Source organism: Coptis chinensis, chromosome 3 (genome assembly GCF_015680905.1).
Source record: "Coptis chinensis isolate HL-2020 chromosome 3, ASM1568090v1, whole genome shotgun sequence".
NCBI classification, from domain to species: domain Eukaryota; kingdom Viridiplantae; phylum Streptophyta; class Magnoliopsida; order Ranunculales; family Ranunculaceae; genus Coptis; species Coptis chinensis.
In genome coordinates, this window is record NC_141458.1 from 9080302 (window position 1) to 9093269 (window position 12968).

The window sequence follows — 12968 nt, forward strand, 5'->3', positions numbered from 1 at the left end:
GCTCACTTTGCCACTTTGAGCTGGTCGCCTCTATGTTATGGAGCTCGGCGGCACGCCATCCGAAATGCGCTGGCCTCGATTCTGCGGACGAATTTGCCCGTTTACGTCGGCTCCGGTTTCTCTCCTCATGTGAGGATAACTCAACAATCTCCCCCTCGAGCGGTGAGGGGATACCTCCATGCAATTGCCAAATCAACAGGAGTGTGTTTGCCATTCCGGCAATAGCACAACAAACATCAAACTTACCTTTCGGTAAGACTTTGGTCATCATATCCGACCCGCTCTTGTCGGTATGGATCTTCTCGATACCGCAAATGCTTGTGTAGCCGAAAGTACTTCTCTAATCGATGATAACGCACATGTATGTGCTTGGATCTAGAATGAAAACTTCGGATTCTTGCTCAAGTGGATGGCGCTCGACCGTCACATAGACTACAAACTGTTTACGCTTTTAGCCCTAGTTCGTCGAAGAACCTCTTCATCCATAGCAACTCTTTTGCAACACTTTCGGTGGCTGCAATATACTTTCGGCTTCAGAAGTGGAGAGGGCAACACACTTTTGCAACTTAGATTGCCAAGAAACCGCTCCCCGCAAAAGTAACGGATAACCGGAGGTGGACTTCATCGAGTCAACATCACCGCGCCATGTCGCATCGGTGTAGCCTTTCAAGTAAGGGGCTTACTTCCACCAAAGCACAAACATGATTTGGAAGTGCCTTTTTGATATCTCAATATCCACTTAACACCTTCCCAATGCTCTTTTTACCCGGATTTGACGTAAATCTGCTTACAACCCCAACGGCGAAAAGCAATATCCGGTCTAGTACACACCATGGCATACATCAAACGCCCCATCGCTGGATGCATAAGGAATCTTTTCCATCCGACTCGCTCATGCTCACCCTTAGGACACATCTCTTTGGTCATGCGGGCGCCACCAAGCGGACAACCGACCGGCTTCGCCCGATCCATGTTGAATCTCTTCAACACCTTTCGATGTAGCTTTCTTGAAAGCCACAACTTCCCACTCTTTCGCCACGAAAGTGATCCGCGATCCCAAGTATCTGCTTTGCTTGACCCAAATCCTTCATCTCAAAGGACTTACTCAAATCTTTCTTCACTTGGATATCTTGTTGATGTTTGGGCCAACTATCAACATATCATCCACATACAATAATAACCACAATGAAATCTCCATCCGAAATCTCCGAACAAACGCCTGACAATGATCTAAGCGGACTTCTTGTATCCTTGCTTCACCATAAAGGAGTCAAACTTTATGTACCACTATCTCGGTGCTTTTCAACCCATACAAGCTCTTTATCGACTTGCATACTAGGTGCTCCCCTTGCCTTTGACCTCAAACCCTCGGGTCGGTCCATGTAGACATCTTCTTCAAGGTCTCCATGAAGAAAAAGCTGCCTTAACATCTAGCTGCTCAACCTCTAGGTTCATACTTGCGGCCATACCCAATACCACCCGGATAGAAGTCATCTTCACTACAGAGAGAAAATCTCATCAAAGTCAATCCCTTCCTTTTGACCGAATCCGCTTCCACAACAAGGCGAGCTTTGTGCCTTGGGTGAGGATTGTTCTCCCTATGCTTGACTTTGTATATCCACTTATTCTTGAGAACTTTTCTCCCGTGGGTTTCTCAACTAACTTCATAAGTGTGATTCTTATGCAAAGAATCCATCTCGTCATACATGGCCTTCAACCATTTTTCTTTGTCCGTACCTTCAAGTGCCTTTGATAGTACATAGGTTCTCCACCATCCGGATGAGTAAAGCGTCGCATTATGTGGTGGATACCTAGGTTGAAGCTAGTCTCTCTCTCGGGACCTCCTTGCCCCATCTGGCCGTGCCTCCGGGGAGGATGCACTTCTCGCTTGCTCGCGGTGGTGGTTCATGCATCTCATCTGCATCTTCTATACCAATAGGTTCTATCCCATCACGAAAGCAATAGATTCTCATCATGAGCTTCAAACTCATGGTTCTCTGCATTCTCAATGCCTTCGCCGCGTTCCACGTAGGAACTTCCGTTCCGGGAATCAACAAGATCATTGGTGAAAGCTTGTAGCTTCTCACCTCCTCAAAAGTCTGCTATGGTTTGGTCTTCCGGAACACAACATCTCGACTTGGATTACCTTCTTGTTAATCGGATCATAGAGTTTGTAACCAAACTTTTCATCTCCATAACCGGAAAAATGCACCGCTTGGCTTTGTCATCAAAGCTTGAATCTCTCATCCTTCCGGAATATGCGACAAATGCCCCGCACCCAAATACCCTCAAGTATCCATAATCAACATCTCTCGGCCGACCATACTCTCTCCGGATAATCACTATTCGAGAGGCTTTCTTGACAACGGATTGATGCACGTACCAGATGCGTTGCTTCTACCCGGAGTTTCTGGTAGCTTAGAGTGAGATAGCATGCATCTTATCCTCTCTACAATGGTACGGTTCATTCTCTCTCTATTCCATTCATTTGCGGGTCTTGGGAACGGTCATCCGCCATCCCAATCCCTGACTCGCAATACTCTTCAAATGGCCCAATGTACTCACCCCCATTATCCGAGTTTAATACACTTCAACAACTTCCCAAATCTCTTTCCACCATCTTTGTGGAATTCTCAAACACGCCAAATACTTCATCCTTGGGTCTTCGACTATAGGCCCATATCTTTTCTTGACGATCATCAATGAATGTCAAGAAGTCGGCTCCCCGGTGGGACTTCACTCATAGGACCACATAAGTCTATGTGCACTAGCTTCGAGGGACGGTGTCCTTTACGTGAGACGGAATCTTTGGAAAGACACCGTGTTGCTTTCCAACCAAACCGATGAGTACATGTATTTAAATGTGTACCTTTGATGTGCCGCATGGCCTTTTTGCTTAGCAAGAACTTCCATCCCTTTTATGCCCATGTGACCACGGTCTCTTGTGCCAGCCACGGATGAAGCTTCTTCTTCGCGCGTTATTCCTTCCTCTTTTACACAAACTAGCCTGTTTTGTAAAGAGAGCAAGTTTTCTTTCCTCCGGGTGCTTCTGATGGAACCTCCGGTCGGGTTCCATACCCCGTTACCAAACGAGTTTACAAAGCCATCGTCATCTAATTTCCGGCCGAAATTAGGCTTAACCGTATGTCGGGGACATGTCTTACATCCTTGAGTGTCAAGGTGTAGCCGACATTGGTTTCTACATGAACATCTCCAATGCCTATAATCTTGAGACTCCATCATTACCCATCCTTACTTCACCATATTCACCATACAATAGGTAGTGAAGAATCCCCGTATCTTGATGTGGCGTGATAGGATGCTCCCCGTATCTATCACCCACTCGTATCCCTGACATGAGGTACTAAGACAAAGACACACCACAATCGACCTGATTCCCCACTGGTCGTCCGAGTCGCGGTGATATCTCTGCTGTGTTTCCGTTCCTCCGCACCATGTCTTCATGTACACGTTTATTCTTCTCATCCTCTTCGGTGTTCTCGCTCATATCCGGTGGCCTTTGGTGGCACAATAGTAACATTGCCTCTGCGCCTTAGGAGTTCTAAAAACACCCCTAGATTTACATTGTCATCACCTCTAGAACGAGATGGTTTTCTGCTCGACCTCTCCCCGTTTCTCCGGTGAAAGGACCTCTCGAAGTTAAGAAGAGCTGCTTGCACTCCTTCTAGTCTCCTCATTCAACAAAGGCGTGGTAGCCATCTCCATGGTAACAATTCCATCCTTGGTCGCTCCATGTAGAAAAACCGCTAATGTCTCCCAACTTTCGGGTAGAGCCTAATAGAAACAAAGCCTCAACTTCAATTCGCCTCCCAAATTGATCTTCATCAAATGCATCGATTGATGATATTCTCGTACTTCATTAAGATGCTCGGACATTGAAGAACCTTCTTGGTACTTCGTGGTTCCGCAAACTTCTTAACGACTAGCACTTTGTTTCCACCCGACTTCCTCATAAAGGTCTTGAAGTTTCTTCCATGGATCGGTCGTAGTCTCTTAGGCCACATGGTGAAAGACAATCGCCGTCTATCCATTGTCGAATGTACCCATAGCTTTTCTCCAAGCTTTTCCACTCGGCCTCATCGGTCTTTTATGGTTTTACTCCCCATTCTCACCGATGGGAAGTGCCAAGTCCTTGCCTGAAGATAGCAAGTCTTCCATCTTGGCTTTCCAGATGGTGTAGTTCTTCCTATTCGGACTCATCATACGAGTGTTCACGGAATGGTCCATCTCTACAAGTTATTTAACCTCAAATCTTCTCTCGGGAATTTCACGTCAAACACCTTCCCGACCAAGATTTGGATAACACCCTGGCTATTCTAACCAAGGCTCGATACCACTTGTTGGGGATTACACCATATCAATCGGTTCCCCACTACACGGATAACTTGTATGAACACACTTCAACTCGGATAAATCTCAAATATCACAAACTACCTATACTAACATGCCCAACTCGCTAAACAACTATTAACAATGATAATAATAATGTAAAGCAAGAAAAGCAAACCACAACACAAAGATTTACCGTGGTTCGCCAATGATGCCTACTTCCACAAGAGCCGCCTTAATAAAGTGGGAAGGAAGATTACAATCTCTCTTTTCGGTCTCTCACCTTACTAGATCACTCTTATCTCTTTTACTGAGGGTTGTATATCCGTAAAGGTTATCTCTCTCTTTTGTTTTAGTCCGGATTCCAATCCTTCCGACTTGTTTGGTTCTCGTTGGTTAGGTTTTCCAAAACCTTGATTTTGGTTTTATCTCCAAAACCAAATTTCAATCATTGTAGCAAGGCCCACAAAAATTATGCTTCGAGCTGGCGGCCACTCTGGCCTAGTCGCTACCAAGACTGGAAAGGCGCGCCACTTTGAGCGCTGGTCGCCTATGTTACTCTAGCTCGGGCTACTGGCGCTTCTCATCCGAAAGGCTGGCCTCGACTCTCAAGGACAATTTGCCCGTTCTCGCCTCAGTTTCTCTCCTCATGTGAGGGATAACTCCAACAAAAAGTTCCTTGACCATCAGCTCTCAAGATTTCTGTATCGTCTTAGTTGAGGATGAAAGAACCTTTCTGAAGGTGAAATAGAGAAGACACATGAATACGTTGTTGATTCTCTTCTTGTGTGATCGCAGACTGCAATGTTTGCTTGTTCCATTACAATATTCTCCCAATAAAGTATACTTTCTAATTTGATAGAAAAAATAATCGGCTTGATTGTACTGGCACAGTAGTGGCACCATACATACGAAAAAAAATCTGAACTTTGAAGATGGGTCGAAGATGCCTCACCAAAAAGAGCAATATACATGGATCTTTAAAGTGCATAGTTAAACCTTCACATGCTTGTCACGCCCTCAATTTTTTTTAAAAGTTTGGAATTGGTCTCCATTTTTGTACAGAGTTATATTTGTATCTCTAATTTCTACGTGTACTTTCCATTCAAATGTAAACTATGAATTTCTATGTGACATGAATTAACATAGTGTAACTAACAATACTCACTCCCAGAGAAAGTGAAGGTTCTTTTCAGTATGGAAATTACCCAAGAGAGGCCGATGATTTACGTTCTGTAGTCGAATATTTTTCTGGGGGAAACCATGCACTAATCACGATCCTTGGGCATAGTAAAGGTAAATTCTTTTATGATACATTTTCATCAAGGAAAGAAATTTGAAAGAGATGCAATTGTGACGAGTCATATATGAATATTAAAATGCCCAAAAGACTACCAGGGGATCCCACCAAATCAACAGAGGTTAATCTTTGGAGATACGCAATTGGAAGATGGTCAAACTTTTGCTCATTACAATGTTGGAAATGGGAGTATAGTGCGCCAGTGTTTGAGACTAATTGGTGGTGGTAATACACTGTATATGGAATCTCAATATGTTTCAAGTGATGAGATTATAGAGAGTGTTAATGAGATAGACGAGACTGGTCGCAATCCACCAAGAGCTCAGACGATTCATAATTATAATGAAGAGCCCAGAGCTGAGATAGTTCATAATCAAATTGGAGAACCTTTTCCAGCATATAAAAAAATTGGAGAACCCTAGAAAACAGGACTATTTGATTGTAACCAAAACCAGACAAATGGTAATTACTTTTACGTGAAATAGTTTTTTCTTTAGTTGTTTCAGTATGATCCTAAATATATGAGAAGCTTGAAAGAAGTATACATTTCCTAACACAATGTCAGTTGAAAGATTATTCATACTCCAATAACAATTGAAACATCAGATACTTGATGCATTTTGTTTTCACTTTTTATGCAGCTATTGTGACAGCATTTCTGCCTAGCTTGCATGGCAAATTGCAGAGGTCTTAGATACTGGAAAAATGAGTAAGAGCGAAAGTCAGTTTTTAATTTTCTTTTTAATCATCGACGAAAATTGCAAAACGATCTGTTCATAAAAATTAGATTATCTAAAATACAAACAGTCGAAGTAACTTCTCCTGGGAATCAATGAGTGTGATGTCAAAAATGACGGTTACTATGGTTTACGAACTTGTGCTTAGCTGGTGTTTATTATGGGGTTGAGTCTTCAATTGATTAACGACTCTTAAGTGATAACTAAATCTAGGATAAATGAATTTGTAACTTTTTGGTAAATAAACCGTTAGAAATGGATGTGTGCAGCTTGTCCTTCAGGAGTTTCATCTACCTTCTAATTGTTGGGCTGTGGAACCGTCAAGCGAATGAAGCTCCGGTATCTCACCAGCAAGCTTGAACGACATGTGGGCATCGTATGGGAAGAGAGCCAAACGACTTGGCGAAGTCGTTTGAGAAAAGTGTTGAGCGGTCTACGCGCACCGTTTGGAAATAATGTTGCTGGAAACTTTTTGGAATTTCGACGGTTTGTCGATATTTCAGTCCAAATCCCATATTTCTCACCTTTTTCTATGTGTACCTATATAAATGAAATAGATTAGGGTTTTGAGATAACTTTGAGAGATTCATTTCTTGGGTATTGTGGGAGCTCTATTGAGCTAGGGTTTGAGTGAGGCCTCTTGTTCTTGATTCTTGATATCTCTTGTAAACTCTCCAAACTTTGCTATAAAGGAAACTCGGCTCTTGTGTGAATGTAGGTAACATTTATCGAACCACCTAAATCTTTGTGTCTCTTTGCATATTTACTTCCTTATTTATTGTTTGCTTGCTATGGGTGATGATAAATTAGTGGCTTTGCTTGTTTGAGTTTGTTGTGATAACTACCAAAGTCTTGGGTGGGTGATTTCCTTGGTGTGAGCTCCAAGTTGAAATCATTTGGGATAGAAAGTAACTAGATTGAGGTGTGACTTTCTAGTGAAATCTCCCAACAAGTGGTGTCAGAGCACGGTTTTGAATCATTGGAACAAGGTGAGTGAGCAAAGACTCCACCTTTAGCATTGAGAGCTAGGTGTTTGAAGAAATTCCTCTGAGAGGTTCTCCACCGTTGTTTTGGTTTAGTGGAAGTCATGACGACCGACAAAGAAAGCTACAAGATAGAGAAATTTGACGGAACAAACTTCGACTATTGGAAGATGCAAATCGATGACGTACTCTATCAAAAGGATTTGATGGAAACATTGATAAGTGAGAAGCCCGATGAGATTCCGCAAAACAAATGGGATTTGCAAGATAGAAAGGCATTGGCCACAATCCGATTGAGTCTCTCGAAGTCGGTAGCCTTCACTATTAAAACCGAGAAGACGGTGAAGTCTCTCATGGAGGCACTTACTACGATGTATGAAGAACCTTCGGCCGCGAACAAAGTCTATTTGATCACCAAGCTATTTAGTATGAGAATGTCGAAAGGGACCTCCTTCAAGGATCACCTAAATGAATTCAATCAAACTAAGGACCAATTGGAGTCGGTTGAGATTACATTTAGTGATGAGGTGCTAGCTTTAGCGATACTTGGAAATCTGCCTCCAAGTTGGAAGGCGACTATGGCGGCTATTAGTGGGCTCTGCGGGAATGACCAAGTTGAAGTTTGAGCACGTTGTTAGTATGGTACTAACCGAGAAAATCCAGAGACAGGATTGTCCTTCATCTTCGGGGTCAACTTCGGGGTCGGCATTGAGCACTGAAAGTAGGGGAAGAAATTCAAACAGGAGTCGTAGTATGAAAAAGTGGAGGGGGAGATCGAAATCTCAAGCCCCTCGATTGCAAAGTGTTGAACACAATCCTTGAGACATAAGTGAAGTTGTATGTTACAATTGTGGTAAGCATGACCACTATAGTAATAATTGCCCGACACCAAAAAACAACAACAACATTAATAAGAACAAGAAAAAGAATCAAGAAACTAATGTTGTTGAGATGGTAGATGATGCTTTGATATGTTCGATGGAGCACAAAGAGTCTTGGGTACTTGATTCCGGCGCATCTTTCCATACTACCTCACATCGAGAGTTCCTTGAGAACTACACCGAAGGTGACCTTGGAACGGTCATTCTCGGTGATGACCAACCTTGTGACATTGTTGGCAAGGGTGACATGCATGTCAAGATGAATGACTCATCATGGTTATTGAGGGACGTCAGACACGTTCCGGATTTGAGGAAGAATTTTATTTCTGTGGGGCAACTGACAAGTGAAGGATTTGTTACAGTTTTCACCGGTGATACTTGGAAAGTCTCGAAGGGTTCAATGGTTGTTGCAAATGGTAAGAAAAATGGTACTCTCTACATGACTGCACATGGTTGTGAGTCGATTGTCATGGCACATGGCAAAGAGGATCCGAATGTTTGGCACCACAGACTTGGTCACATGAGTGAGAAAGGAATGAAAATCCTTTACTCTTCTGGTAAACTCCCAAAGTTACAGTCGACTGAAATTGACTTCTGTGAGAACTATGTATTTGGAAAGCAAAAGCGGGTGAGTTTTCAGAGAATGGGTCAGACTTCGAAAGCTAGAAGGCTTGAGTTGATTCATACAGATGTCTGGGGGCCAGCTAATGTCTCTTCACTTGGCGAAAATCATATTTTGTGACTTTCATTGATGACCATACTAGGAAGGCGTGGGTCTATTTCTTGAGACACAAGTCAGAAGTATTTGAAGTGTTCAAGACTTGGAAGACCATGGTTGAGAATGAGACAAACTTGAAAGTAAAGAAGCTGAGATCCGACAACGGTGGAGAGTATGAGGATTCGGGTTTTAAAGCAATGCTCTTGTCGACAATGGCATCAAGATGGAAAAGACTTTGCTAGGGACACCTCAGCAGAATGGGGTTGTAGAGCGGATGAATAGAACACTGACAGAGAGAGCTAGGTGTATGCATACACTAGCGAGGCTTGCCCAACCGATTCACGGCGCAGAAAGTGTTAGCACGCGCCTTACCCGATCATATAGAGGACCATCGCACCTTTGGATTTTAAGATTCCGGAGGAAGTGTGGGCCGGGAAGGATGTGAACCTTTCCCATTTGAAGGTGTTTGGTTGTGTGTCCTATGTCCACATTAGTGACCAAGCTAGAAGCAAGCTTGATGCTAAGTCACTAAAGTGCACTTTCATTGGCTATGGCGGTGATGATTTTGGGTATCGCTTTTGGGATGATCAAAATCGGAAAATCCTTCGTAGTAGAGTGTAGAGAAAAAAGAAGTTTTTGGTTTTCATCGCTCGAGTAGCGCTCTGAAGAAGCGCGCCAGCCATCGAGGATTCTGATGTCTTTAATGCGACCATTTCCAGTCATTTAACACATGGCACCAGCCAAAGGAGTAAGGCGCACCCCGCGTTCGCTTTTTCTCCGTGTAAGGCTTCGCTACAAGAATCGCGAATTTTGGTTTTGGTATAAAACAAAATCGATCTTTTCGAAAACCTAACTTTTCCAAAACCAAAAGAAGAGAGATTACAAGAGAGCAATTCTTTGTGAGTTGAGTGTTCATTCTTTGTGAGTGAATTGAGAGACTTGTAATCTGTTACTCCGGACATCTAGTAAAGCTTGGAACTCGCAGTGTGGACGTAGGCAAATTGCCGAACCACGATATATCTCATCTTGTGGTTTGTTCTTGTTTTACTTTATATGCTTGTTATTTGATATTGAGAAGTGTTGGGATATTGCTTGGAGGGTGTTGAAGTCTTGTCTAGTTTGAAGGATCGATCTTTGTGTAGGATTGATCCGTTTGTTGTGGGTAACGTTGTTTCCGCACTTATATATTCACAACAATTGGTATCGGAGCATAGGTATACGACCTAGGATTTTGAGTTTAGTGCTCGAAATTTGTGTAGACAAGGTGTTCTATTAAATTCCGAGGTGAAATTGTTTTTTGGGTTATTGTGTGTAACTTGAAAGATGGCTCCCAAGATGTCAAACGCAAGGTTTGAAGTAGAGAAGTTTAATGGGAAGAATAACTTTGGGATTTCGCAAGTCCAAGTAAAGGACATCCTTATCCAACAAGGTTTGCCTGAAGGCTTTAAAAGGGGATTAAATCTAAAGCGAATGAGTAATGATGATTGGGAAGAGTTCGATCTTGAGCCCGCTGTTTATCAATCCGGTTATGTCTTGCTAATGAGGTCATGTATAGTGTGATGGGAGAAAATACCGCTGCGGTATTTGGCTCAAACTAGAGTCTATGTATATGACCAAAGAGCATGATTTAACAAGATGTACCTTAAGAAGCATCTTTATCGGTACATGATGGTCGATGGTTCAACGATGCAAAAGCACGTTAGTGAGTTCCGTCGGCGTCTAAGCCGGATTATTTGAATGTTGGTATGAAGATGGATGATGAGGATCAAGCGGCATGTTTAATATTCTCCTTGCCGAGAAAGCTATGAGCATCTAATGACTACATTTATGAAAGAGAAGACGTCGATCTTGACGGTTCAGTGTACTTTTTCTTATGAGTTAATGAAGAAGACGCGGTAGAGAATAGCATTGATGCGGTCGGGGGCTAGTGGCAAGAGGAAGGTCGTTATGAAAAGGCTTCTACAAGCAATGAGAAGTCTAGGTCCAAGTCAAAGAAGACTTTGAAACATGTGCAAATCTACAATTGCGATGAAAAGGGACATTACGCAAGTAATTATCCCCACCCGAGAAAGAGAACAAGAGATGGTAAGAAGAAAGGTAAGGCAAAAATTGAGGCAAGTTATGCTTGGGGCTCCGAAGGGGACGAAGTTGAGTCTCGCGTGTGTCCACACAAGACTATATGGCCGAAAGGTGGATTCTTGATTCTGGATGTTCCTACCATATGTGCCCGAATAGAAAGTGGTTTACTTCTTATGAGAGCATTAATGGTGGTTCCGTTTTGATGGGTAATGACGTTGCTTGTAAGACGATAGGAATTGGAACTATACGGGTTAAGATGCATGATTGCATAGTGAGGACTTTAACTGATGTGAGGCATGTTCCTGAGCTAAAGAAAACCCTTATTTCTCTTGGTACCTTGGATTCCAAAGGCCACAAGTTTGTGGGCGAAGGTGGAGTCCTAAAGATTGTCAGTGGCTCTTTAATAGTTATGAAGGGTCAAAGACAGACCACGGAACCTTGTATACTTTGATGGGTAGTACCTGATAAGCGATGTAGCGATGGGTGCATGTAGTGATGATTCAATGCACTAAGATGTGGCATATGTGACTAGGGCATATGAGTGAAAAGGGGTTTGTCCGAGTTGTGTGTTTGGGGTTCTTGAAAGACTTGAAGAAGCCAAGTATGGGTTTTTCGTGAGCATTGCGTCCTATGGGAAGCAAAGGCGAGTCAAGTTCAAGTCAAGCAAGCACACCACGACCCGCGTGCATCCTTGACTATGTGCATATGGATGTTTGGGGACCCTCTAGAGTGGCTTCAAAGGGAGGTAACCGCTATTATGTCTCATTCATTGATGATCATACCCGTTATGTGTAGGTGTATATGATGAAAACAAAAGATGAAGTGTTTGAGACATTTAAGAAGTGGAAGGCAAGGGTTGAGAATCGCACAGATAGGAAGGTAAAGACACTACGGTCTGACAATGGTACAGAATATACCTATGGGCCCTTCCAAGAGTTTTGTGCGCAACATGGAATTGCCAGACACTGGACAGTCAGGGGCACGCCTCAGCAGAATGGAATGGCAGAGAGGATGAATAGAACCTTGCTTGAAAGAGCGAGATGTTTGTTGTCTAATGCCGTCCCCAGCAAAGAGTATTAGGCGGAATCACGATGTCCATGGCGTGTTACCTGTATAATAGGTCACCAGTTCCAGCTATAGATTGCAAGACACCTTATGAGGTGTGGTCAGGTAACCCAGCTGATTATAGTATTTTGCGAGTGTTTGGATCGACTGCTTACTACCATGTGAGGGAGAGCAAGCTAGATCCTAGAGCTAAGAAAGCCATATTCTTAGGCTTCGCAAATGGGGTAAAGGGATACAGATTGTGGTGTCTAGAAGACCACAAGTTCCTGGTCAGCAGAGATGTTACGTTTGATGAGACTTCCGTGTTATCTTTCAGTAAGCCGGAAAGAGCTGGGCAGAATGGTGAGTCTATAGAAGTTCAAACCAATCGAGCTTGAGTTATCCGATCACGATGATGGTTGGGTTGGTTCATGATGAGGTACCAAATCATGGAACCACACAGCAACAGGAAGAAGAGCAAGAGCATCCGCAACTTGTATTGGCTGACCCTAGGCCAAAGAGACAAGTTAAAGAAGTGCACAAGTATGGGCACGAGAAGCCGGTGAAACACTATGGTCAGGTGGATTTAGTGGCATATGCCTTTGAATATCGAAGATGATGAGCGGATAGTTTCAAGGAAGCTGTTAGAGATGCTCATTCTGAGAGATTGGTTGGTTGCTATGCAACAAGAGATGGAGTCTCTTGATAAAAATCACATGGGACCTAGTTTTATTGCCAAGGGCAAAAGGACTATCGGCAGTAAATGGGTGTTCGAGAAAGAAAGAAGTCCTTCCCCCGAACCGGCAGATCGGGTACAAGGCAAGAGTAGTAGCAAAGGGTTTCTCCGTAAGGAAGGAGTCGACTACAATGAGGTAT